Source organism: Lutra lutra, chromosome 10 (assembly GCF_902655055.1).
Source record: "Lutra lutra chromosome 10, mLutLut1.2, whole genome shotgun sequence".
In the NCBI taxonomy this organism is placed as follows: Eukaryota; Metazoa; Chordata; class Mammalia; order Carnivora; family Mustelidae; genus Lutra; species Lutra lutra.
Window position 1 is genome coordinate 65,689,512 of NC_062287.1, and position 25,019 is coordinate 65,714,530.

Here is a 25,019-nt window from a genome sequence, read left to right on the forward strand (position 1 = left end):
GTCTTTGCTTGGGTGTCTCGAGTTTTCTTGTGACCAGGGAATGGAGGGCTCTTTGACCCACTTAATCAGTTGCCTTTCCATGACTTGATTGACAGTCTCATAAGTCTCCTTTGGGAGAGGGAGAGAGCAGTTTCCAAATGAGGAAACTCAGACAAAATATCTTGTCCATTTCTGCACTGTATCAGTCTGTGATATTGTTGTTACTGTTGTTGTTTTTAATTTTTAGTAATTTATTTTAATTAATTAATTAATTTTTAAGTAGCCTCCATGCCCATCATGGAGCCCAATGTAGAGTTTGAATTCATGCCCCCAAGATCAAAACCCAAACTCAGATTAAGAGTTGGATGCTAGGGCGCCTGGGTGGCTCAGTGGTTAAAGCCTCTGCCTTCAGCTCGGGTCATGATCCTGGGGTCTTGGAATCGAGCCCTGCATCGGGCTCTCTGCTTGTCAGGGAGCCTGCTTCCTCCTCTCTCTCTGTCTGCCTGCCTCTCTGCCTACTTGTGATCTCTATCTGTCAAATGAATAAATAAAATCTTTAAAAAAAAAAAAAAGAGTTGGATGCTTAACCAACTTAGCCACCCAGCACCCCAGTCTGTGGCATTGTTAATATTATCTCTCTTGTAGGACATTAGAACTGGCTGAGATTTACCCAGGTTAACTTTCCAGACCTGAGTCCTATGGGAGCCCATCAGAGTTTCATAGAGACAGCATGGATTCATTTAATTTTCATAAATTCTGTGGGGCGATTATTCATTCCACTTTTTTTCCACTTTAAAAAAATTAGTAAGCTTCATTTTATTTATTTATTTTTAAGATTTTATGTATTTATTTATTTGTCAGAGAGAGAGAGAGAGAAAGCACAAGCAGGCAGAGGCAGAGAGAGAAGCAGGCTCCCTGCTGAGCAAGGAACCCCACATGGGACTCGATCCCAGGATCCTGGGATCATGACCTGAGCTGAAGGCAGTGGCTTAACGAACTGAGCCACCCAGGCGTCCCAGTAAGCTTCATTTTCTAGAGAGGTTTTATGTCCACAGAAAAATGAATGGAAAGTGCAGAGAATACCCATATACCCCCTGCTGCCACCCATCTCTCCCACTATCAACACCCCCCATCAGAGTGGTTCATTCATTACAACTGATAAACCTACATTGATGCATCATCATCACCCAAAGCCCATAGTTTAGGGTTCACTCTTGGTGAACCCCACTCTATGGGTTTTGACAAATGTATAAAGACAGGTATCCACCATTATAATATCATGCAGAGTAATTTCACTGCCCTGAAATTCCTCTATGTTCTCCCTCTGCCCAAGCCCTAGGAACCACTAATCTTTTCATTGTCTCCATAGTTTGCCTTTTCCAGAATGTAGTTGGAATCATATAGTATATATAGCTTTTTCAGGTTGGCTTCGCCAGTTAATAATATACATTTGAAAAAAAATATGCATTTCCAGGGAGCCTGGGTGGCTTAGTAGGTTAAAGCCTCTGCCTTTGACTCAGTTCATGATCCCGGGGTCCTGGGATCAAGCCCTGCATTGGGCTCTCTGTTTGGCAGGGAGCCTGCTTCCCTTTCTCTCTCTCTCTGGCTGCCTTTCTGTCTACTTGTGATCTCTGTCTGTCAAATAAATAAAAATTAAAAAAAATTAAAAAATGCATTCCCCCCCATGTCTTTTTATGGCTTAATAGCTCATTTCTTTTTAGAGCTGAATAATATTCCATTGTCTGGACGTATCACAGTTTACTTATATGTTGATCTACTGAAGGACATCTTGGTTGCTTTCTAGTTTTGGCAATTATGAACAAAGCTGCTATAAATGTTTGTGTGCAGATTTTTGTATGGATAGAAGTTTTCAGCTCACGTGGGAAAATACCCACAACTACTGGATTGTATAACACGAGTATGTTTAATTTTGTAAAAATCTGTAAACCGTCTTCCAAAGTGGCTGTACCATTTGGCATTCTCACCGGCAATGAATGAGAACCCTGGTTGCTCCATGTCCTTATCAGTGTTTAGTGTTTGGCTTTGGCCATTCTAACAGATGTGTAGTTGTACCTCACTGTTGTTGTCTTTGTTTTTAAAATATTTTATCTATTTATTTGAGGTGGGGGGAGCACAAAGGGAGAGTGAGAAGCATACTTCCAGTCAAGCAGGGAGCCTGATGGGGAACTCGATCCCAGGATCCTGAGATCATGATCTGAACCAAAATCAAAAGTCAGATGCTTAACCAACTGAGCCACCCAGGCACCCCTCATTGTTGTTCTAATTTGCAGTTCCCTGATGAAATGTGACTTTGAACACCTTTTTATATGCTTATTTGCCATCTGTGTTTGGTGAGGTATTTGTTAACATCTTTTACCCATTTTTAAATTGGGTTCATTTTCTTATTGTTGTTGGGATAACAGTGCTTTATCAGATTTTGTAAATATTTTCTCCCAGTCTGTGACTTGTCTTCCCATTCTCTTATTAGTTCCACTTTTATAGATAATAAATGCTACAAATTACTGGGAGCTTGCCATACACCAAGCACCATGCTAACTACCCCACATATTACCTCATAGAAATTCTATGAGGTGTTGGGTTTATTGAGGTTCTTTGGAATATAAGCAGCAGAAACCAACTCTGGCTCGTTAAAGAAGAAGAAATGTACTGAGAGGATGGATAATAGGATAGCTCATGGAATAGGAGGAAGAGTTGAACAGTCAAAACTTGGAAGGATAGGATCCCACTCTTGTGTGGTTTTGTAGGCTCTTTAGAAGGTGGATTTGGGGATAAACCTGGTGCAATCCTATTGGTTTCTAGTTGCTGCTGTGTTTCAGAAGCCACATTTTTTTGGAGGGAGAATCTAATTGGCCCATCTTGAGTCAAGTGTCTAGCTTTGAACCAATCGGGTTGAAGGGGACACGTAGTACAAGGTCGACCACCTTTTTCTATGGGCAGTTCTCAAACAAAGAGAGTCACTGTGAACCTGTTAGCTGCCCAAAGGTATATCTACTGTAAGCATGTAGTTGTACCAGTCAAGGTCCCAGCACTCAAAAGTGGGTAATTGAAGAACACTTAATAAGGGGGTTAAATAGGAAGAGTTTAGGGAAAGCAAGGGATGTTAGAGTATCCTGGGGCTAGTGATAGTGGGGAAGTGTTCCCATGCCAGGTCTGAAAAGGAAAGAGGAGGAGGTGGTTTTTGGAACCTGTAGAAACAGCTATAAGGAAAAGCCTTCCTGATAAGTAGCTGTGGTGTTTGGGAGAGGGTTACAACCAGCCTGTGGCAACCCACAGTGTGGGATGTAGGGGAATAATACCAAGATTTCACTCTCCTCCCACCTGCACATTTCTTGGACACAACCAGAAACCAGAGAGCAATGGAGTCCCTTGATTCAGTTGTTATGGGCCAGCCTCCTAGGACGTAAGTCAAGGTGTGCAGGGGCAAATAGAAGCCGACCAACAAAATAACATCAATCCCCGCTTATGGATAAAAACTTATAGGTGTAGAGTAGTTAGTGACTAGTTTAGGCTCACACAGCTAATGCAGGGTCGGAGATGGGGTTTGACTCCAAAACCTATGCTTTTAACCACGGGGCTCTACCACCTCGCAGATGAAGACCCTGAATTCAAATATGGGATTGACCACACTCAGCTCAGGTCAGTCCTTTATTTCTCTGGGCTCTTTGTGGATTCAGCTCTTAGCTGCAGCTGCAACAAGAGTCCATAGTCCAGCCTGCTCAGAGGGAAGTCGATAGAGTCACAATCACTGGGCTCCCTCCGGTCCCTCATCCTGAGCTCGGCTGAGCCATGGGGTTTGGAGTATCAGAGGTAGTTGAAGTGGAGTCCAAGTTTCTTGCCACTGTGCTGGCAGCTCTGTTCTTCAGGGAAGGTTGTGATGAGATTTAAATTGTACTCCAATTAAGCTTTTCCACTCTAATTTCTCAGGGAGCATTCACAGGCTTGGACCATGCACTTGCAAGCGCTAATACCATTATCAGATTCCTGTTCATCTCATATAAATAAGCCCATTAGTGCCTTTTCTGTCTGGCCACGTACTTTCCTGCCACTGCTTGGAGCCCCCAGACAAACACATTCCCAATCAGGCAAACAGAGGAAAATATGAACAGCAATAACATTCACTGAAAGGTTTTATTTCCTGTCTCATTATTTTCCAGCTTTTTAACTAATAATCGGTAACATCTATTACATACTTACCATATGTAAGGTACAGTGCTGTTTTACATAGTTTGTCTCATTTCACCTTGACAGTAGATCTAAAAGGTAGGTACTACTTAATCCCCACTTTACAGATGGGCAAACTGAAGTTTACAGGGGTTACTTTGGTGTCTTTGGTGATGTAATTATATTAAGTAGTAGATTTAAGATTTGAACCCAGACATCCTGACTCCAGAGCCCACACCACATAACCATGATACCAACTTCAGTTCTGGATGGCCTAATTTATAAAATAGTGGGTTCTGATCATGCTTCTCCCCTTTCAAAGGTGAAATTCTGGTATGTTTAGGGAATAGGAGTATGGTAGAGACTACTGGCAATCATCAAATATCGATGGGTTCCCATAAAGTTTTCATCTCTGTTGCAATTGAGTTGGGGACATGTGACTATGTCCGGCCCATTAGCTGTGAGCTGAAGGGATATGTGTTATTTTCAAGCTTGGCAATAACCCCCATCCCCACCCCGCACTATCAGCCACTCTCTGTGTCTCATAATGGGTCATAATGAGATGGTAAAATTGCCACCTGTAAGTTGCTCCTTGTTCCTTGGAGAAAGCCATGTTGGACAGTTACCTGACCTGCATTGATTAGATGGTGACATGAGTGAGAAATAAACTTTTGTTAGGTTAGACCACTTAAATTTTGAGGTTTATTTATTATCATATTGTATCTTATCATACTCCAAACAATATAATTATTTTACAGAAGGTTCCTGTCTTATGGTGGTTCAACCTAGAATTTTTTGACTTTATGATGGTGTAAAAATAATACCATACTTTGGATTTTGAATTTTGACCTTTTCCCAGGCTAGCAATATGTAGTACAATACTCTCTCCTGACACTAGGCAGTGGCAATGAACCATAGCTCCCAGTCAGCCATGCAGTCAGAAGGGTGAACAACTGATACACTGACAACCATTCTGTTTTTCACTTTCAGTACAGTATTCAATAAATTATATGAGCTATGTAACACTTTACAATAAAATAGGCTTTGCGTTAGATGATTTTGCCCAGTTGTAGGCTAATGTAAGTGTTCTGAGCACATTTAAGGCAGGCTAAGCTAAGCTGCGAAGTTTGGTAGGTTACATATAGGACATGCATTTTGACTGATATTTTCAACCTACATTGGGTTTATTGGGACAGAACTCATTGTAAGTTGAGGAAGATCTGTACGAATACACAAAGTTAGGTATCTCTAAGGCCACTGCTGTAACAGCTTATTGGTCTGAGAGGAAAACTACTGTTGGAGACTGGAACTATCTCAATGCATGCTCTATCTTAATAAATGAATAAATAAATAAAACTACTTTTTATAAAAGTAGTTTTTTAAAAATTTATTTATTAAAATATTTTATTTATTTTACAGGAGAGACAGCAAGAGAGGGAATACAAATAGAGGGAGTGGGAGAGGGAGAAGCAGACTTCCCACTGAGCAGGGATCATGACCTGAGCTGAACACAGATGGCTAATGACTAAGCCACCCAGATGCCCCTAAAAAAACTACTTTAAAAAAAAGAAGGATAGGGGCACCTGGGTGGTTCAGATGGTTAAGCATCTGTCTTCGAGTCAGGTCATGATCCCGGGGTCCTGAGACTGAGTCCTGCATTGGGCTACCTGCTCAGCAGGGAGCCTGCTTCTCCCTCAGCCTCTCTCTCTCTGTCTCTCATGAATTAAAAAAAAAAAAAAATCTTTAAAAAAAGGAGAAATATATAGGGACTTGAACAACAGCATAAACAAACTAAGCCTAACATAATAGCAAAAAAATCTTCCACTCAACAACATCAGAATATACATTGTTATCAAGTGCACATGGAACATTCTCTGTAATGGGACATATTCATATGTCAAGCCATAAAACAAGTCTCAATAAATTTAAAAGGTTTAGAAGAATGCACATTCCCTGACCACAATAGAATGAGATTAGAAATCAGTAACAGAAGGAAATTTGCAAATATGTGGAAATGAAGCATATTTCTTCTGAATAGTCAATGGTCAAAGAAGAAATCAAAGGGAAATTAGAAAATGATTTGAGATGAATAAAAATGAAAACATAGCATACTAAAGTCTTATGGGATATAATGAAAACAGCGCAAGGGAAATTTATAGCTATAAACACCTTTATTTATTTATTTTTAAAAAGATTTTATTTATTTGACAGAAAGAGAGATCACAAGTAGGCAGAGAGGCAGGCAGAGAGAGAGAGAAGGAAGCAGGCTGCCCGCTGAGCAGAGAGCCCGATGTGGGGCTCGATCCCAGGACCCTGGAACCATGACCTGAGCTGAAGGCAGAGGCTTTAACCCATTGAGCCACCCAGGTGCCCCTATAAACACCTTTATTGAAAGAGAAAAAAGACGTCAAATCAAGAACCTAAGCTTTCACCTTTAGGAATTAGAAGAAGAGCAAGCTAAACTCAAAGCAAGCATAAGGAAGGAAATAACAAAGATTGGATCAGAAATAAATAAAATATAAATAAGAAAAAACAATAAAGAGGGGCTCCTGGGTGGCTCAGTCATTAAGCGTCTCTGCCTTCAGGTCAGGTCATGATCCCAGGGTCCTGGGATCTAAAAAAATATAAAGAAAATTAACAGAACCAAAAGTTGTGTGGTTTTTTGTTTGTTTGTTTGTTTGTTTTTGTTTTTTTAAAGATCAACAAAATCAACAAATTGACAAGCCTCTACCTGGAATGACCAAGAAAAAAAAGAGAAAACTCACATTATTAAAGTCAGGAATGAAAGAGGGGTCATTACTACCCACCTTACAAAAATAAAAAGGAATATAAAGGAACACCATGAACACTTACACGGCAACAAATTAAATTACCTAGATGAAATGAACAAATTTTTAGAAAGGCATAAATTACTGAGACCATCTCAAGAAGAAATAGAAAGCAATTTTTTAAGATTCATTTATTTATTTGAGAGAGAAAGAGCACATTAGCTGTGGGGAAGGGCAGAAGGAGAGGGAGACAATTGCAAGCAGACTCCCTGCTGAACACAGAGCCTGATGAGGGTCTTGATCCCAGAACCCTGAGATCATAATGCTGAGCTGAGATTGTGACATGAGCCGAGATCAAGAGTCTTAACCAACTGAGCCACTCAGGTGTCCCCAAAAGAAATAGAACACCATAATAGACTTTAAACAAGTAAAGAGATTGAATTGGTAATTAAAAAAAAAAAAAAAAAAAAAAACTTGCCACAAAGAAAAACAGAGGACAAATGCTTCACTGGTTAATTCTACCAAATGTTTAAAGAAGAGTTAACCTCAATACTTCACAAATACTTCCAAAAAATATAAGAGGAGGGAGTATTTTCAAAGTCAATTGATGAGACCAGTATTATTCTTATGGCAAAGGCAGAGTAGAGTAAGGTATCCCAAGCAAAGAAAACTACAGACTAATATCACTTATGAATATAGATGCAAATATCCTGAACAAAATACCAGCAAACTGAATCCAGCAGTATGTACAAAGTATTATATACCAAGTGGGATTTATCTCAGGGGTGCAGGATTGGTTCAACATGTCAAATCAATAAATACAATATACCATATTAATAGAATAAAGGACAAATAACATGTAATCATTTCAACAAATGAAGAAAAACATTTGACAAAATCCAACACCTTTTCATGATTAAAAATGCTCAACAAACTAGGACTAGAAGGGAATTTCACAATCTGCTCAAAAGCACCTACAACCATCCACCCGCCCACTGCTAACACAGTACTTAATGGTAAAAGAATGAAATCTTTATCCTTAAGATCAGGAATTAAAAAAAGAATGTCTACTCTTGTAACTTTTATTCAACAATGTACTGTGGGCTCTAGCCAGGGAACTTAGTCAAGAAAATGAAATGAAATGAAATGCAAAGCATCTAGATTTGAACAGAGGTAAAATGATCTCTGTTTGCAGATGGCATATTCTTGAATATAGAAAATCCACAAAAAATCTCTAGAATATAGGGTATAAGATCAATAAACAAAATTAGTTTGTATTTCTATATACTAGTAATGAAAAAATGAAGTTAAGAAAAATGAAATTAAGAAAACAATTCTGGGGTACCTGAGCGGTTTAGTTGGTTAAGCTTCGAGCTCTTTTTTTTTTTTTTAAAGATTTTATTTATTTGAGAGATATAGAGAGAGAGCAAGAGAGCTCTATGGGGCGGAGGGGCATAGAGAGAGGAGAAGCAGGCTCCCTGCTGAGCAAGAAGCCTGATGTGGGGCTTGATCCCAGGACCATGAGATCATGACCTGAGATGAAGGCAGATGTTTAAGTGACTGAGCCACCCATGCACCCCAGTTATATTTCTTTTTGGGGTGATGAAAATATTCTGAAATTAGATAGTGGTGATGGTTGCACAACTCTGTGAATGTACTAAAAACCACTGAATTATGCATTCTAAAATGGGGAAACATTACTGTATGTATAAGATTCGAGAAGCATATCTCAATTTAAAATGAAAAAAGAATATATTTGGCTGTTCTGTCAGCAGAAATTAAATGGTATAGACAAAGTCCAGAATACTGAGGTCAGTAAACTTAGAAAAGCTGGCCGTGTCTAGGTCCCAAATAGTAAGAGATGGAAATTTAAAAGGCTTTGCGTGACAAAGGCCCAAGAAGATGTTTCAGCTGATTAAAGTGAATCATGGAAAATATCTGATTAAACGTGTGTTCTTTGTTTTAGCTAGCTTCAAGAAAATCACTATCACGTTGAAAGAGAAAGCCTGGGGGCAAGAAGGCATAAGAATAAAGCAAATTCGAAGACTGTGTGTTACAAAAGAACACTGAGTATGGATATGGGCAAATGGAATGGTCTGGATGCCAACAGACTAGAAGCTTAACAAGTTTTTGAGAAAACTGTATTGTTAAAGAAACCACAAGTTTGTGTAAAAAGCCTAAATTTATTAGTTAAGCCTTAAAACAACCTCTGGCAGGAAGTTGCACAGTCCCTAGGGACAGCATTCTCCCCATCTCTCTCTTTAGATGTAGCCAAGGAGAATAAGGGTCCAGGAAGGAGCCAAGGATCACAAAGGATGAGACAGCTCGTGCCCCAGGCTAGGCAGCTTTGATATCTGCCTATTGGTATTTCAGAATTTTAATACCAGTGTGTCTGTGGAACAGTGACCTCTGTAGGTCTCTCAGGCTCCCCCTGCCCTTTTTCGTTTTTTTAAAGATTTATTTATGGGGGGGGATTGAGAGCATGTGTGTATGAGTGGGGGGTGGGGGTGGAGGGGCAGAAGGAGAGAGAGAGAGAGAGAATCAGGCTCCATGCCCCTGTGGTCATGGGGCTCAATCTCATGACCCCGAGATAATGACCTGAGCTGAAATCAAGAGTCAGACACTTAACCTACTGAGCCACCCAGGCGCCCTTCAGTCTTCCCCCTTCTGAACGGGAGGGCTTACTGAAGTTATCCTATTCCTGATCCATTATTGTATATTTGTGGGTTGGCATGGGTCTGAGGCAGACGACTTGCCTTTTTAGTTCCCAGGGCTTCAGCCTAAGAGAAGCTGCATCTGATCTTGATGGAGAGGACTACGAGAGGCAATGGCATATTGGACTTTGCATTGTCTTCCACAGGGACCAGTTGAAGGTGTTTTACTTGTAGGAAGAAGAGTATACTCTGGTGGAGACTGTTGTCGCTTACCACATGGGCTCACCATGGACTCCTCTATATTTCCCGGCCTGCAATATTGGCCAATAATTTTCTTTACTTGTAATGTCTTTCTTGATACCAAGGTATCAAGTTTGGCAAGCCTTATAAAAATGAGTTTGGATATTTCTTTTCCTCTATTCTCTGGATGCATTTGTTTAGATCAGCATTATTTGGACTAAATTTTTGTAAAGACGTTTGAATCTGCAGTTTTCTTTGTGGGAAGAGTTTTAGTTTCAGATTCAATTTCTTTGATAGATATAAGACATTCAGTGTTTTTAAATTTCTTCTTGCAGTAATTTTGGTAAATTGCTTTCTAAGGAATTTGTATATTTCACCTTAATCTTCTGATTTATTGGCATAAATATGGGCAGAGTGTCAATTTATTAACATAAAGTTGCTTATGATATCCTCTCATTATCCTTTTAATGTATATAAAATTCATAGTGGAGGGTGAAAATTTCAATATTTGATTTTGGTATCTGTGTTGTCTCTCTCCCCCCTTTTTTTCCCCTCTAGATTTGTCTTGCTAAGGTGTTTTTTTTTTAAATTTTATTTGTTTATTTAATTTAGAAGGAGAGTGAGAGAGAGAGAGAGAGCACGAATGTGATTGGGGGAGGGGGTGAGGGACAGAGCAGTAGGAAGAGGAAGAAGGAAAAAATCCCAAGCGGACTCTGCAGACTCCCCATTGCATGCAGAGCCTCACATGGGACTCAATCTCACAACCCTAGACATCACGACCTGAGCTGAAACCAAGAGTTGGAGGCTTAATCGACTGTACCACCTCGGTGCTCCTTGCTAGGAGGTTTTATTAATTATATTAATCTACTTAAAGATTAAGATTTTGGCTTTGTTGATTTACTCTATTGTGTCTTTTTTTCTTAAATTGATTTCTGCTCTTACCTTTTTGCTTCCCTTCTCCTTTTTTTGGGTTTAATTTGCTGTTTTTTTTTTCTAGCCTTTGAGTTGGAATCTTAGATCATTGGTTTTCAACCCTTCTTATTTTTTAGTATATAAATTTAAAGGTTTATGCTTTCTTCTAGGCACTGCCTTAGTAGTGTCGCTGGCCACACATCAAGTAGTCAGGGGCTCCTAATGGTGGAAATGTAGGATGGGACCTACAGGAATCTCTGAGTCATTGAAGGAAAGCCATGCAGAAGAGCTACCTGACCTTCATTGGCTTGTGATATAAGAAACAACTTTGATGTGTCTTGGCTGCTGAGCTTTCCATCTGGTTTATTTGTTTGTTTTGTATGTGTTTGCTGTAGCTTGGCCCGTCTTGGCGGATACAAGAGGTCTTGTCTTATATCAGCACCTGTGTTGGTCCACATGACAGTTTCCCAAGACCTTTTCTCTTTTACATCCCCAAATATCAATATTAGGAGATTCTTGCTATCAGACAATTTTACTGAAGATGGGGGAGGGTAGTAAAGAAGTATTAATACAGTACAGAAGATAATGGGAAACACTGATAAATTTAACATGCCTCCCCTCCCTTTCCTAGGGATTTTTTCATTGTCTTTTCAGTCTGACCCTGCCCTGTTGTCAGGTTTTGGGGTTCCCTTCTCCGTTTAGACTCTTCCCATCCCTCCTATTCCAGAGCACCCCAAACTCTCCAACTTTTACATATAGCTTTTCCTTACCTTGGATAAAATAAAATTCCTAGTAATGGTGTCTTTTCTACTGATCAAGGCACACCCCGAGGTCTGGGACAGAAATGTGGCTGGGGGCCGCCTGACAGAGAATCAGAGGAGGCACTCTGAGTTGAGAGGACTTTCCCCCAGAACCCAGAGTTGTATTTAAAAAGGTCTTCTTGGGGCGCCTGGGTGGCTCAGTGGGTTAAGCCTCTGCCTTCAGCTTAGGTCATGATCTCAGGGTCCTGGGATCAAGCCCCGCATGGGCTCTCTGCTCAGCGAGGAGCCTGCATCCTCTTCTCTCTCTCTCTCTGCCTGCCTCCCTGCCTGTAAGGGCCTGCCCTTCCCAGAGGAACTTACTTGTAAACCCCGGATATAGGGGTGAGCCAGGCCGGATGGAGACATCCAATCAGTGGAGAGCACATATATTTACTGAGGTGAGTTGAAATCCCATTGGCCACCTGTGTGTGGGCTGGGCTCAACCACCTCTATAAAGGTTAGTTTGTGGGGCTGGGCGGAGGAGAGGGGTGGGGGGTGTGGGAGGGTGTTGGGGGAGAGTAGTAGGAGTAGTAGGAGGAGTTAGAGCCGTTAGTTGGGAAAGCCCTTAGGATAGCTGTCAGAATAGCCGCGGTAGTGATAGTTGTTGGGAACCGCGCCGCCCCTACCACCGGAGAGCAGTCCTGCTGCGAACGGCCTCATCGCCCGGATTGGCCTCGCAGCCCAGAGCAGCAAGCGGCCTCACCGCTCCAAGCCGCAGCCCCGCCGGGAGCAGCCTTGCCGCCCGGAACCGTGGCCCCGCTGTGAGGGGCCCTCACAGCCCCGCTGGGAGCGGCCTCGCCAGAGCCGCGTCATTCCGGGGAGCAGCCTCGTGGGCATGCGGCCTCATCGGGGTGTGGCCTGGTCCGGATGGGTGTCATCCAGAGCGGCCTCGTCTTGGGAGCGGCCTCGTGGTAGAGCGGCCTCGTCTGGAATGGTGACCTCCTCTGGGGAGCGGCCTTGTCAGAGTGGCGTCATGGGGAGCAGAGTCTGTGTCATCGGGGTTGTCGTCCTCGTTGTCGTCGTCGCTGTCGTCGCCTCTTCGTCTTTGGGAGTGGCCTTGTCTGGGGAGTGGCCTCATCTGGGGAGCGGCATTATCGTCCTTGTTGTCATCATCTCTTTGTCGTCGGGAGTGGCGTCCTCGTTGTCGTCACCTCTTCTTAAGAGATGGCCCCGACCGGTCGGTTTGATTTTCGATGCTTGGTTTGATTTTCGCTTTGTGTCAGTCTCTTTCCTTTGATCACGGACCCTAACACTGCCTACTTGTGATCTGTCTGTCAAATAAATAAAATCTTAAAAAAAAAAAAGGTCTTCTTACCACCTTTTTTTACGTGCTCAAGTTTTTACTTATTTCATTTGTTTTATTTTTCACTTAGTTGAAATCCTACCCCGCACCCTACTTTTATGACTTAATGTTCTATCATGAGTATTTACTGTATTACTATATGATCTTGGTAAACATTATTTTACATTCACATTTTTTTCCTATTTAAAAACCCAATGATCAAAAAAAAAAGGGGGGGGGGCATAGGCAGGAATTGGCAACTTCCTGAAATCCCAACCACTGGACAGAGAGCATTTAACAAATTGGGCTGCATGACTTCCACACTGACAGCTGATCAGAAAGAATATTAGAAAGTCTGTGGGACAGGACACCTGAGTGGCTCAGTCGGCTAAGCCTCTGACTCTTGGTTTCAGCTCAGGTCATGATCTGGCAGTTGTGAGATTGAGCCCTCCATCCAGCTCCTGGTGGGACAGCCTGGTGTCCTGAGAACCAGGATTGCCAGATTCAGATGCATCCGGGTATGTCTGGAGCAGTTTTTTTTTTTTTTTTTTTTGGCGGGGGTGGGGGGGGGGGGGGGGGGTGGGGGGTGGGGGGTAGACCAGACAGCAGTCTATTGTCAGAAGGGTTTCCCTAGGAACACCTGGGAAAGGATCCAGCCTGTGAATGTGGCTGGAATGGCCCTGACCCTGCCTCAGAGGGAGGGGCTCTATAATGGTGAGTGAATAAAAGCAGGGAAGCTTCACTAAATTTCTTTGGGAGTATCAAAACTTCTTCCTTGGCGTTCTCTGCAATAGTGACCCACAGAGGAGGGAAGGGATGGTGGAAAGATCCTCCACCCCCAACCCCCACCCCCTTGATGGATAAGCCTGGGAAACAAATTGGACACAGCTACCAAAGCTGTCAACAGAACCAACCTATGGAAAAGGAGGGTCTCTGAAGAGTTGTCTTAAGAACTGGCAGGATAGGAGTGCCTGGGTGCTTCATTTGGTGAAGCATCTGCCTTTGGCTCAGGTCATGATCTCAGGTTCCTGGGATGGAGTTCCCCGCTAAGTGGGGGAGTCTGCTTCTCTCTCTCCCTCTACCCTTTCCCCCTAGCTCATGCTCTCTCTCTCATTCTCTCTCTCAAATAAATAAAATACTAAAAAAAAACCAAAAAAAACAATCAACCAACCCAAACCAAAACAAAAACAAAAAACCAACTAACCAAACTGGCCATGACTTCCAAGTTCAGTCTGATTGAGAACCAGTCACCAGCTAACCAAAAGGCAAGGGAGGTCAGAGGACCAAAGTGGTAACTTAGCACCATTCCCAGATCCTCAGCTGAGGAGGAGGGAGAACCTGGGAGGGGCAGGTGGGCTCAGCCAGGTGCCTGTGGCCCTCAGGTTCATAGGAAGGCTTGAGGTTAGAGGCAGGAAAACCCTGTGCAGATGGGTAACTACACAGGGGTTTAGCGAGGGGTCTGCATACATAGACAAGGCTGTGAGGAGGAGGACCTGGCTTAGAGTCTGGCTTTCCTGGAAGCCTGCCATGTAATTAGTGCCGCTGCTCTTCAGACTTGTCCTTTCAGGCCCAGGAAGGTTAACACCCTGATGTTACTAGCCCTTGAATGTTGTACAAATACTCATGGTTTCCTCCACCCTTCTTGCATCTTTGTCAATAGTCCCTCTATTAAATTATCTGTTAAATCAATTATCCCAATATGAATGTACCATCCATTTGCTACTAGAACACTACTGATACAGGGCTATTTTGTTGATGGCACTGGGAAAGCCCCCTGGGACTCTGGTTCTCAGCAACCAGCTCTGGAGACAGGATGAGGCCGAGGTTTAAGTGGTGGACCCCTGCAGGGGAGTTGTGTGAGGAAGACACAACGGGTAAGGAGAGAGACTGATTTCATTGTCATACTTCAGAGATCCCTGTTAGGAATGGAATTTGGCCGTGCATTTAGGCAGGACACATTGGGATAGGTAGAGATTAGATAGATCCAGTTGGAAGCAGGGTGAGGTGGTGCTCTTAGGAGGCAGTGTAACTGTCCCTCAGAACAACGTACTGCTTAAAATATAACCCATGAGAAACTACACTAGCCATCAAGCATGCTTAGATACAGCCTTAAGAAAAACATGTACTGGCAACAGGCCTCTGGGGGAGAGGACAATAGATGTCCTTGAAGCCAAGCAGCTGGGGACTCCTGGCTCGCTCAGGGTGGAATGCCGCCTGCTTTATTTTCCCGTTATCTCCCCTTCCTCAGAGAGCACCTGCAATTAGTCAGACAATCCTTCCATTTGGGCTTGCTCACTGTAGGTCATGTACTATGTGACCAGACATGTTTTGCCTTTCTTCTTACGTATCTACAAGACTCATGGTCAATGTCTAATTTACTCGGGGTTCTTTGTTGGTTGTTACCCACTTTCTAATAAATATGAGACCGAGGAGTTGTTCGGGGGAAAGACTTTTCTACTGTCGCCCCCTGCTCCCTTTCTCTTGCAGCTGACTTGTTTGTGCCTCATTCTTCTCCCATGCACCTTCTGGAAGTGACAAGGCAGAAAAGCTAATGAAGCAAGACCACAGCCCAGGATCGTTGATCACCCAGATTTTATTCCGCTTGCTCTCTGGAGAAGAGCTGAGCAGAAGGCTAGACTTGGGTTGGATGAGTGATTAAAGTTAGAGCTCTTGAGGAAGGAGTAGGGTGGGATGGCTGCTCCCTGATGCTGGAGTTCCTGCATGGGGTCTGGCACTAGTGGGCCCCTCTGCAGATTTGGCAGAAGAAATGAAGATGCTTAGGGACGCCTGGTTGACCCAGTTGGTTAAGCATCCGCCTTCGGCTCAGGTCATGATTCCAGGGTCCTGGGATTGAGCCCTGCATCTGGCTCCCTGCTCAGTAGAGGGTCTGTTCTCCCTCTGGCTGCTGCTCTCCCTTCTTGTGCGTGCTCTCTCTCTTTGACAAATAAACAGATAAAATCTTAAAAAAGAGAGAGAGAAATGAAGATACTTACAAAACAGCATAGGGAGGACATTCTTCTCCACTGACTACAGAATATACTCTCATGGAAGGAATGTTTGAGAGAGACAGTACTGGAAATACTCAGAAAACCCAAGGGGTTGGGGAGGGTGGGCATGAGGAATTTTAAGACAGCTTTGTTATAAATTTAATAAATGCTGGAAAAGTGACAGGATTTAGGAAAGTTAATTTAAAAAAACACCACCCTGGAGCACTAAATCTGGTTTTATTTACCCAGGCCATGTGGTACTTCCCTTAGTAAACTAAAGAATTTATAGACATTGGAAATTGAGGTTTTGTTGTGTAAACTTAGAACATTCAATCATGAATACATGACAGAAATAACATGGAGGGAAATGGCTGCAGTATTATTCCCTTAAATTCTCCCAGGGCCTTTGCACATGCTGTTCCCAATGTCTGGAACCTTCTCATTCCTCAGGTCGGGGTTTCTTGTTATGCCCTGATATAATTCTTGTACTTTTCCTTTACAGAACTAGCACTATTGGAAGTCATGCTTTTTTTTTTTTTTTAAAGGATTTTATTTATTTGCCGAGAGAGACACACACATACACACACACAGAGCACAAGCAGAAGGAGCAGCAGGCAGAGGGAGAAGCAGGCTCCGTGCCGAGGAAGGGGCCTGATGTGGGACTTGAACCCAGGACCCCAGGATCACGACCTGAGCGGAAGGCAGACGCTCAACCGACTGAGCCACCCAGACGCCTGGAAGTCATGCTTTCGTGGGGTTGTTTGATCAGTGGCATTTTTTACTCCTTAGTCAATAACCTCCATGAAGGCAAGGGCTGTGTTCTGATCACCATTGTTGTTCTAAAACCCAGGGCCTGACACCTGCCAGATGCTTACTAGGTATTTCACAGATAACTGCCTGAAGAACTTTTAAAGCATGCCAAGTTAAGACGGGCTTCCCAAGTAAGAGAAGGTAAAACATAACATAATTTTGGTAACCTGGGCCTATGTTGTCTGCATTTGTCCATGTAAAGACATTCTTCTGACACCATACTAGTAAAATGAGAGCATTTTATACCAGCATGGTAACTGCCTACACTGGGACTTGATGAGGTGGGGTAGTGAAGCCTTTACTTGGGTAGAATCCTGCCCTTGTAGCGTGAAACACAAATAACTCCTTTGATTTCCCCCAAATTGCCAAAAGGCTTTCACTTGACTCAGAGGTCTTGGATCTTGGAATGGCTGCTACAACTATGCAAACATCATGGTGTCCTGACTGACCCGGAGAAGTTCTGAGAAGTTCTGCACTGTGTTGGTACTTTTCCTGCTTTCTTTGATGTGAGATTTTAGATTTAGATGTGAGATTTCAGTTAATCATGAAAGTCTATGGCAGTTATATTTGGAAAGGAAGGCTACGCCTGGGCAGAGTTGTATGTGAGAGAAGAAACACCAGGGTCATTGGTCAGTGATGCTACGAAGCTGCTCAGTGTGGCCCATGGGAGGTAAGTGGACGTGTGATATGGTGGCTTCGTTAAAAGCCATTTGGTATATGCCTTCTGACTTTAACTCTCCCTTCCTTCCATCTCCTTTCCTCCTCCCTTCCCTTCCTCCCTCCCTCCCTCTCTCTCTTTCCTTCTTTCAAGAACACTTACCATGAGATTTATAGTCTTGACAGGTTTTTAAGTGTATAGTACTATTATCTATAGGCACAATGTTGAACAGCAGCTCTCTAGAATTCTTCTGACTTGCATAACTGAAGTTTTATATATGTTGATTAGCAATTTCCCATTTCCCCCTTCCCCTAGCCCCTGGCAACCACCATTCCATTCTTTGCTTCTATGAGTTTGACTATTTTAGATAACTCATATAGGTGGAATTATGCAATATTTGTCCATCTGTGTCTGGTTTATGTCACCCAGCACAGTGTCCTTAAGGTTCATCCATGTTGTTATCCATGTCAGAATTTCCTTCTTTTAAAGTCTGAGTAATATTCCAGTGGATGTGTATATCATATGTTCTTCACCCATTCATCCCTTGATGGACATTTAGATTTTATCCGTATCTTGGCTATTGTGAATATTGCTGCAGTGCTAATATCTCTTGAGATCCTGATATCAATTATTTTGTAGAAGTGGGATTGTTGGATCATTGGTAAAAAACTCAATAGCAACCCCCTCCCCACCACCAATAACCTGATTTTAAAAATGGCTAAAGACTTAAATAGACATTTCTCCAAAAAAGACCTCCAAAAGGCCAACTGGTAAAGTTGCTCAACATCACTAATCATCAAGGAAATGCAAATCAAAACTGGGGGGATTCTCTGGAATGTGATGGAGACATGAAATATGCAGATGGGCCAGTGACCGGGGCTTCTCTTTCAGGGACAGTTGACAGATGATAGATACTGGTGACTTCCAAATGATTTATTTTTCTTTCTCAAAGGCTCAATCTTTAGAAAAATCATGAGTGATGGGAACTTCTGCCCACCTTGAGCTGTAAGGGGCTTGTCCAGTAATCTGTCCAAGATTTCTGCAGGTTTCTGGAAAGAGCTTCTGTGTCATAATGACCTTTGGATTCTCTTTCCTTGTTATGTGCTAAGCCTTTTTTCTTCTGGCAACTGCCTTCTTTTGTTTTCTGGGTCCTTTCAGGGTGAAACAGAACTCTTCCTTCTTTGTTCCCTCAGGGAACCTCTTAAGCAGCTTTGCCTGAAGGTTTGTGGAGAGTCGGAGAGTTGACAAAGAGCCCTTTACCCTGTTCACACTTAATGATGCAAAGCTGTGAAGTAACAGTTTTTTAAAAATTCAAATTTTCACCTATTTTTTCAACTATTTTTTATTGTAGTAAAACATTTGGAACATAACATTTGCTATTTTTAACATGTACAATTTGACATGCATAATTCAATAGCATGAATTAGGTTCACAGTGTTGTGCAACCATCACAATTTTTAAAAATATTTTATTTATTTATTTGACAGAGACACAGTGAGAGAGGGAACACAAGCAGGGGGAGTAGGAGAGGGAGAAACAGGCTTCCCGCTGAGCAGGGAGCCTGATACAGGGCTCAGTCACAGGACGCTGGATCATGACCTGAGCTGAAGGCAGAAGCTTAATGACTGAGCCACCCAGGCATCCCAATCATCATAATTTTTAAGTTTTTGACTTCCCAAATCAAATTCTTTTCTTTGGAAGATTTATTTATTTATTTGAGAGAGAGGGAGAGAGATCGCAGATGAGCAGGAGGAGGGGCAGAGGGAGAGAATCTCAGCAGACTTCTTGTCCCACTTGGGGCTTGATCTCATGACCCTGAGATCATGACCTGAGCTGAAATCAAGAGCCAGTAGCTCACCAACTGAGCCACCTAGGTGCCCCTCCAATCAAATTCTCATACAAAGTCCTCCTTTCTCACCCAAGGTGTTATTATCCCTAGTGAGATCATAGTTAGGCTCATTCAAATGACAGGAATTCAGGAACTGGAAACATCCCTATGCTTCCCTCTGATAAAATTTCATCTACTTCCATTCCTCCAGATGTTCCTGGTAGCACCCACGGAGCTGAGGGTGGGTTGGGTGTTGAGTACTGTCTGGAGTTTGATGCTCAGCTGGTAAGCAGACACTGAGGGAAAGGATAGCTGCACACTCTTGCTCCTGGCTCAGCCTTTGACCCTGTCACTCACTGAATGGTTGGACGGGCAGTTCCAAGCCAGGGATTAGGAAGAGGACAGCCTGAGTTAGCAGAATGCTAGAAGCTACAGGCAGGAGGGATCTTGGGAATGAGTATGACCTAAAGGGTGTGTGTGTGTGTGTGTGTGTGTGTGTGTTTGTGTATGCATGTGCAGGGGGTAATACGGAAGTCTGTATCTCTGGGAGACAGAGGTCACAGCCTCGTCTGAGACTCTATTCTGCCCACCATCCTCTTACTCTTCCCAAATAATTCTAGAGGACCATAGTCATGCTAGAATTTGACATTTGACTTTCAATTTACAAGGTAAAAGATGAAGGGAGTTGGGGGCAGATGATTTGGGGAGTTCCGACAATGGGTTAAATGTGCAAGGCTGTCTGAGGCTGTGACTTTCATTGTAGAAGTTCAACTGCAGAGTCTCACCAGAATGGTGTTATGGCTGATGGGGGAGTTTCGGAGAGTATGAAAGACACACAGACATGGGAATGAGCTAGAGGTGAGCTGGAGCAATAGCTTAAGATTATCTTGTACAGAGTCCTGGAGAGAAGGCAGAGACAACAGGCCATTCTTAGATGGGGAAGGGAACTGATAATTGCCAGAGATCATGTGTCTATGAGCACATAGGCGTGTCCTGGGGAGTGTCAGCCCCCTGACTACTGAGAGAGAGAGAGAGCATTCTGTGGCCATATGCTGGGGGCTCGAGCCTCAAACATCCACTAACTGACCCTCCTTACTGCAGTGCCAACAGGAGTGACTCTAAGCCCAAGGTCTCCAGTTACCCCCAGACTCAACACCAGTCCTACCCCTGAGCTCTCCCCTCTCCCTCTGCTTCCTGTCACAACAGCTCCATTTCTAAGACTGAGTGCATGTGCTCTGGGTCCAGGGCCCAGCTCTCATTCACACTATTTTTTTGAAGTACTCAATTTTGACTCTCTCCTTTCTAGAAAGCCATTTCAGAAAGAAGGAACCAGCTGTTAACTGTAAGGGGACTCTTCTGCCAACTGTCCATCTCCAGCTTGCTCAGGGCTGATTGATGTCCAGAGACTTAAATTCCTGGGGGAAGGGTATGAACTTCAAATTGGAGTGAGAGGCATTGGCACGGCACTGGCAAGTGGCCACAAGCCCCTTCTGTGCCCAGAGCCAGGAGCACTGCCTTGGGCACTCTTCTTCCAGCCTCCATGTACTCCTGATATACCTATTTCTGTCCGTTGTTAGACCATATACCATGATTTCAGTCCACTCAATGAGTAGAAGGCCCCAGGGCACTTTGGTTTGAAAACTGGGTGTATTTGATGAGGCTCTGTTAACGCAGTCAGAAGCAAAGCCCCTTTCTCACTGTTCCCTGGGGGGAGATTTTAGCTTCTATAACCCAGGAGACTATAAAATGAGACAGAGAAATTGGGTATTTGGAGGCTGCTACGGCCATCTTGGATGTGGGTGTACGTTATGTAACAATCACCCAGAGGAGAGCATTAGTGGGGGTGGAAGGTGAAGGATCCCAAACACCTCTGGGTTGCCAAAAATGCTCGAATAACACCCACCCCCAGTGGTATTAGGACTCAGAGCACTGTTGGAGGTAATCCACAGCTCTGATCCCAGTGCTCTCCAGGGTGTTCAAGTCTGAATGACTGGAGCAGATGGGAAGAGAGCAGGAGAGGACTCAGGATGTCTGCCACTGGTGGCGGAAGCACGGAGAGACACTGGTGGTGGGTCTGCTAGGGATGGGAGAGGGGGCTGTATGGGCAGCAACTAGTTATGTGGTATTCACATGGAACCGAGGCAACGACAGGGATGGATTAAATCAATGGTCTTCAAAGTGGGTGTTAGGATGATCCACTGGCATGTAAAAGAAAAATTAAAGCTTCTATTTATATTTATGTTTGAGACTCAAAATAAAGAAATAAAGGTTCACCTTTACTTACTATGTGGATCGACATGGGCGCCATAACTCATCCCTTGCTTCCGGTGTCCACATCATATAGTTAAGGTGTCCTCAGGGAAGAGGGGGGTTCTACTCCCCAGGGGAAGGGGTGACTATGGTGCTCTCACTGGTTCAGTTGCTTTTAAGTGAATCCCGAAGTATGATGAATTATTTGTATCCCAGGTGGTAGAAAGATAGATTATATCATCTAATTATCATTTAACTAAGCTAATTCTCACAAAAGGAACAAGTGGCTTGAGAAGAGTACTGCAAAGACATCCACAGATTGAAAATAACACGAACAGTGTGAGCGAAATCAAACTAAGAAACATGGCAGGGCTAACAGTTTCCAACTACTCCTATGAGATCCATTATGATATCTCTGAGAAGGGAGTAGACCAGAAAAAGCTGAAATTTACAAAAGAGACTGCTTAGAATAGGGATCTATATCACTGTAATTAACTAACCTAAGGGTATATTGGGCCCTGAGGTATCGGCTAATAATATAAATGCTCCATTCATAATCAACAAGACGTGTGAATTCTACACGACCAGAGCTTGAAGACAAATCTTTACGATTTAAAAAAAAAAATTAAAAAAAAATATTTATTTGACAGAGAGAGATCACAAGTAGGCAGAGAGGCAGACAGAGAGAGAGGAGGAAGCAGACTCCCCGATGAGCAGAGAGCCCGATGTGGGGCTCGATCCCAGAACCCTGGGATCACGACCTGAGCCAAAGGCAGAGGCTTTAACTCACTGAGCCACCCAGATGCCCCCATAATCTCTACAATTTTTTGAGGGGGAATATTCCAAGTCCTGCAGCACTTAGTTGTGTAATTTGTGAGCTATCATTAAATGCAATAAACATGTCTAAAAATCTCTTTTGAGCAAAATCCCTTTTACTTAATAGTAAAAGGCAAAATGTCAGTCAGTGTCATTGGAAAAACCTCTGTTGTATTTGCCATTGTTAAGGGGGATGGAATTAGTACAGAGAGAAGAAAGTGATACCAAAAAAATGCGTTCTGTTGAAAGACACACAAGAAAAACTATTGAAGATTTGAAGAAAAGGTTTAGAACACATGATGTGTGTACACATTGCTCACATGTTTCCCCTTACCCTTTTGCCATACTTTTCAATGATGACATTCATAAAAAAATATTTTGTAATCTACTAAAGGAAAGATGTTTACAACCTGAATGGCTTATAACATGCTGTGGGTTTTTTTTTTCTTTTAAAGATAATTTCTACATTTGAGAGAGAGAGAGAGAGAGAGAGAGCACCAGCAGGGGGAGGGCCAGAGGGAGAGAATCTTCAAGCAGACTCCTCACTGAGCCCAGAGCTAGAAGTGGGGCTCAATCCCAGGACCCTGAAATCACGACTGAGCCAAAATCAAGAGTCGGATGCTAAACTGACTGAGCCACCCAGGCGCCCCAATATGCTACGGTTTTTATGTGTAAAAGGAACCACTGAGGGAGTGGCTGCCCTGACTGGAACACAAAACTGGGAGTTGGGAGCAGCGAGGGCCTACACACGAAACTCACCCACTGCATTACACATTCATAAATTCTTGATTGTAATTGAAGTTGGAAGGGCACACAATACTATATGATGTCAATCACATGGCTAATTTGAACAAAATCTTAAGTACAGTAGCATCTTTACAATACTTCGTGATGAAATATGGAATGAGACTATGGAATCCTTCATATTACTCAAAGGTTTACTGATTATCTCAAGGTGAAGAACTTAAACACTGTGGAATTTAAGATGAGCTTAACAGAAGGACCAAGGATTCCAAATGTGGTGACCTCTGACGTGTGCTGGCTTGTGACTGTCACAGATACATGCGTACACATACACACAGAGAGTGTATCGTTTCAGATAAAGGTGATATTTTTGCCATGAATATAATTGTGTTTTAAAGGAATCATGTTATAGGGAAAGACTTTTGAAAATTGACCTTTGGAACTGTTTCCATTATCATGTGATTTTAGTGCCAAAATAGGTGTGTCATTGTCACTGTATAGACTATTGGGTGTTGTATGTTAGTGATGAATCACTGAATTCTACTCCTGACACCAATATTGTATTCTGTGTTAACTAACTGGAATTTAAGTAAAAATTTGAAAAGAAAAAAAGTAAAACAGAATATATATGTAGTCATATATATATATTAGCACAGTGGGCTAAGTGTCCAACTCTTGGTTTTGGCTGGGGGTTGTGATTTCAGGGTTGTGAAACCTGCTTGGGTTTCTTTCTATCTCTCCCCTCTTCCCAGCCCCTCAAATAAATAAATAAATAAATAGTCTTAAAAAAATAGACTGTGTCAGCTATAGTCTTCATAATTAAGAAATACACTTTTAAATCCATTTTACTATCTTCCCAATGAAGAGTTTCAAGAGTTAAAAAAAAAATCCCATCATTAAGGATAGTCACAAAAGTAACCGATGAAAAAACATCATGAGAACGTGGGCTTCACCAACAAAGAAGAGCTTTCTGGTGGAATCTCACATTTGCAAAATCGGTAGATGGAATTTAAATGAGAATTATGATATACTAAGTGTAGTCGAAGAAAGAATTCTCCCATTTGCGTCTACTTATCTTTTGTGCTATCTTTTTTTGGGAGGGGGCAACAACAGCATTAGGACTAAGTATTGACATAAACTGAACTTAAGAACATACTTTGTAGTTTCACAAGATATTAAACTAAGATTTATTAAGACCATTTTTAATCACGTTGCTCTCCCTCAACAGATTTTTGCTAATATCTTAAAAGTGAAAGGAAAAAGGTCTATTGTACCATTCATTAAACATGAAGTATTATCTAAACCACATTCTTTGATATCCGTTTTAGGTATGCTGCATAATATATATTAATACAATTGCATGTGCATATCATTTATAAATAAGTAAACTGTAAATACCAGGCTGTGAGGGAGAAGGAATAAAACTGGGTGCTTAAGGGAGGCCACTTTGTGACAGCAGTTGGCACAGGGAAGACACAGTGGGTGCTCACTAATGACTGGTTCCATCTCCTCCCTTGGTGACAAGTTTGATGGGAGAGATGATAAGGAGGGAGTCAAGGATGGCTCCCCAGTAGGGCCTGGAGAGGAAGGTGGTGCTATCATTCACGAAGACTGGAAACACAGGAGCAGGAGCAGGTTATGGCACGTTCCTGGGAGGAAATTAGGAGTTTGAGTTTGGGACTACAAATCTCCAGTGGAGATGGCCCCCAGGAAGCTGGATTTGCCTCCTGCAGCTCTAGGCCGTTCTGTGTGAGGCTCAAAAGTCATTAGGGAGAAGGAGGTTGCTAAAACCATGAGACTGGGGAGGCCTGCAGAGTGATCGAGGAGACAGGCTGCGTAGGTACCTGGCGGAACACCACAATGAAAAGTCGGGCCTCCAAGGCCAAGAAGGTGTAGTCACCAAGGTATGTAGGAAATTTGGAGAGAAAGCGGCGGCCGCCAACTCTGGAAACTTTTGTACTCCAAGCGATCCAGAAAGGAAGGCGTGGTCAGCAGGCTCAAACCCTGGAGAGAGCAGAGGGGCTACAAGGCACCCGCTGGATTTAGCAACTAGGAGGTCAGTCGGGACTCGGAGGGGCAGGTGTACAAGCTGGAGAGCAGGGGGAAGGA

At 42.9% G+C, this 25,019-nt stretch overlaps 1 protein-coding gene across 2 annotated transcripts in view; it reads left to right on the forward strand.

The window, feature by feature from the left end:
• The first annotated feature begins 24,700 nt into the window (after nt 1-24,700).
• AMPD3 (adenosine monophosphate deaminase 3) overlaps nt 24,701-25,019 on the forward strand; it is a 47,016-nt gene continuing 46,697 nt past the window's right edge. The window contains exon 1 of one of the 2 annotated variants that reach the window (XM_047693298.1): nt 24,701-24,814. The gene's annotated coding sequence lies outside the window, so the exon portion shown is untranslated. Of the gene's footprint in view, nt 24,815-24,995 lie in introns of those variants that run through there. The other variant, XM_047693300.1, reaches the window with a different exon arrangement.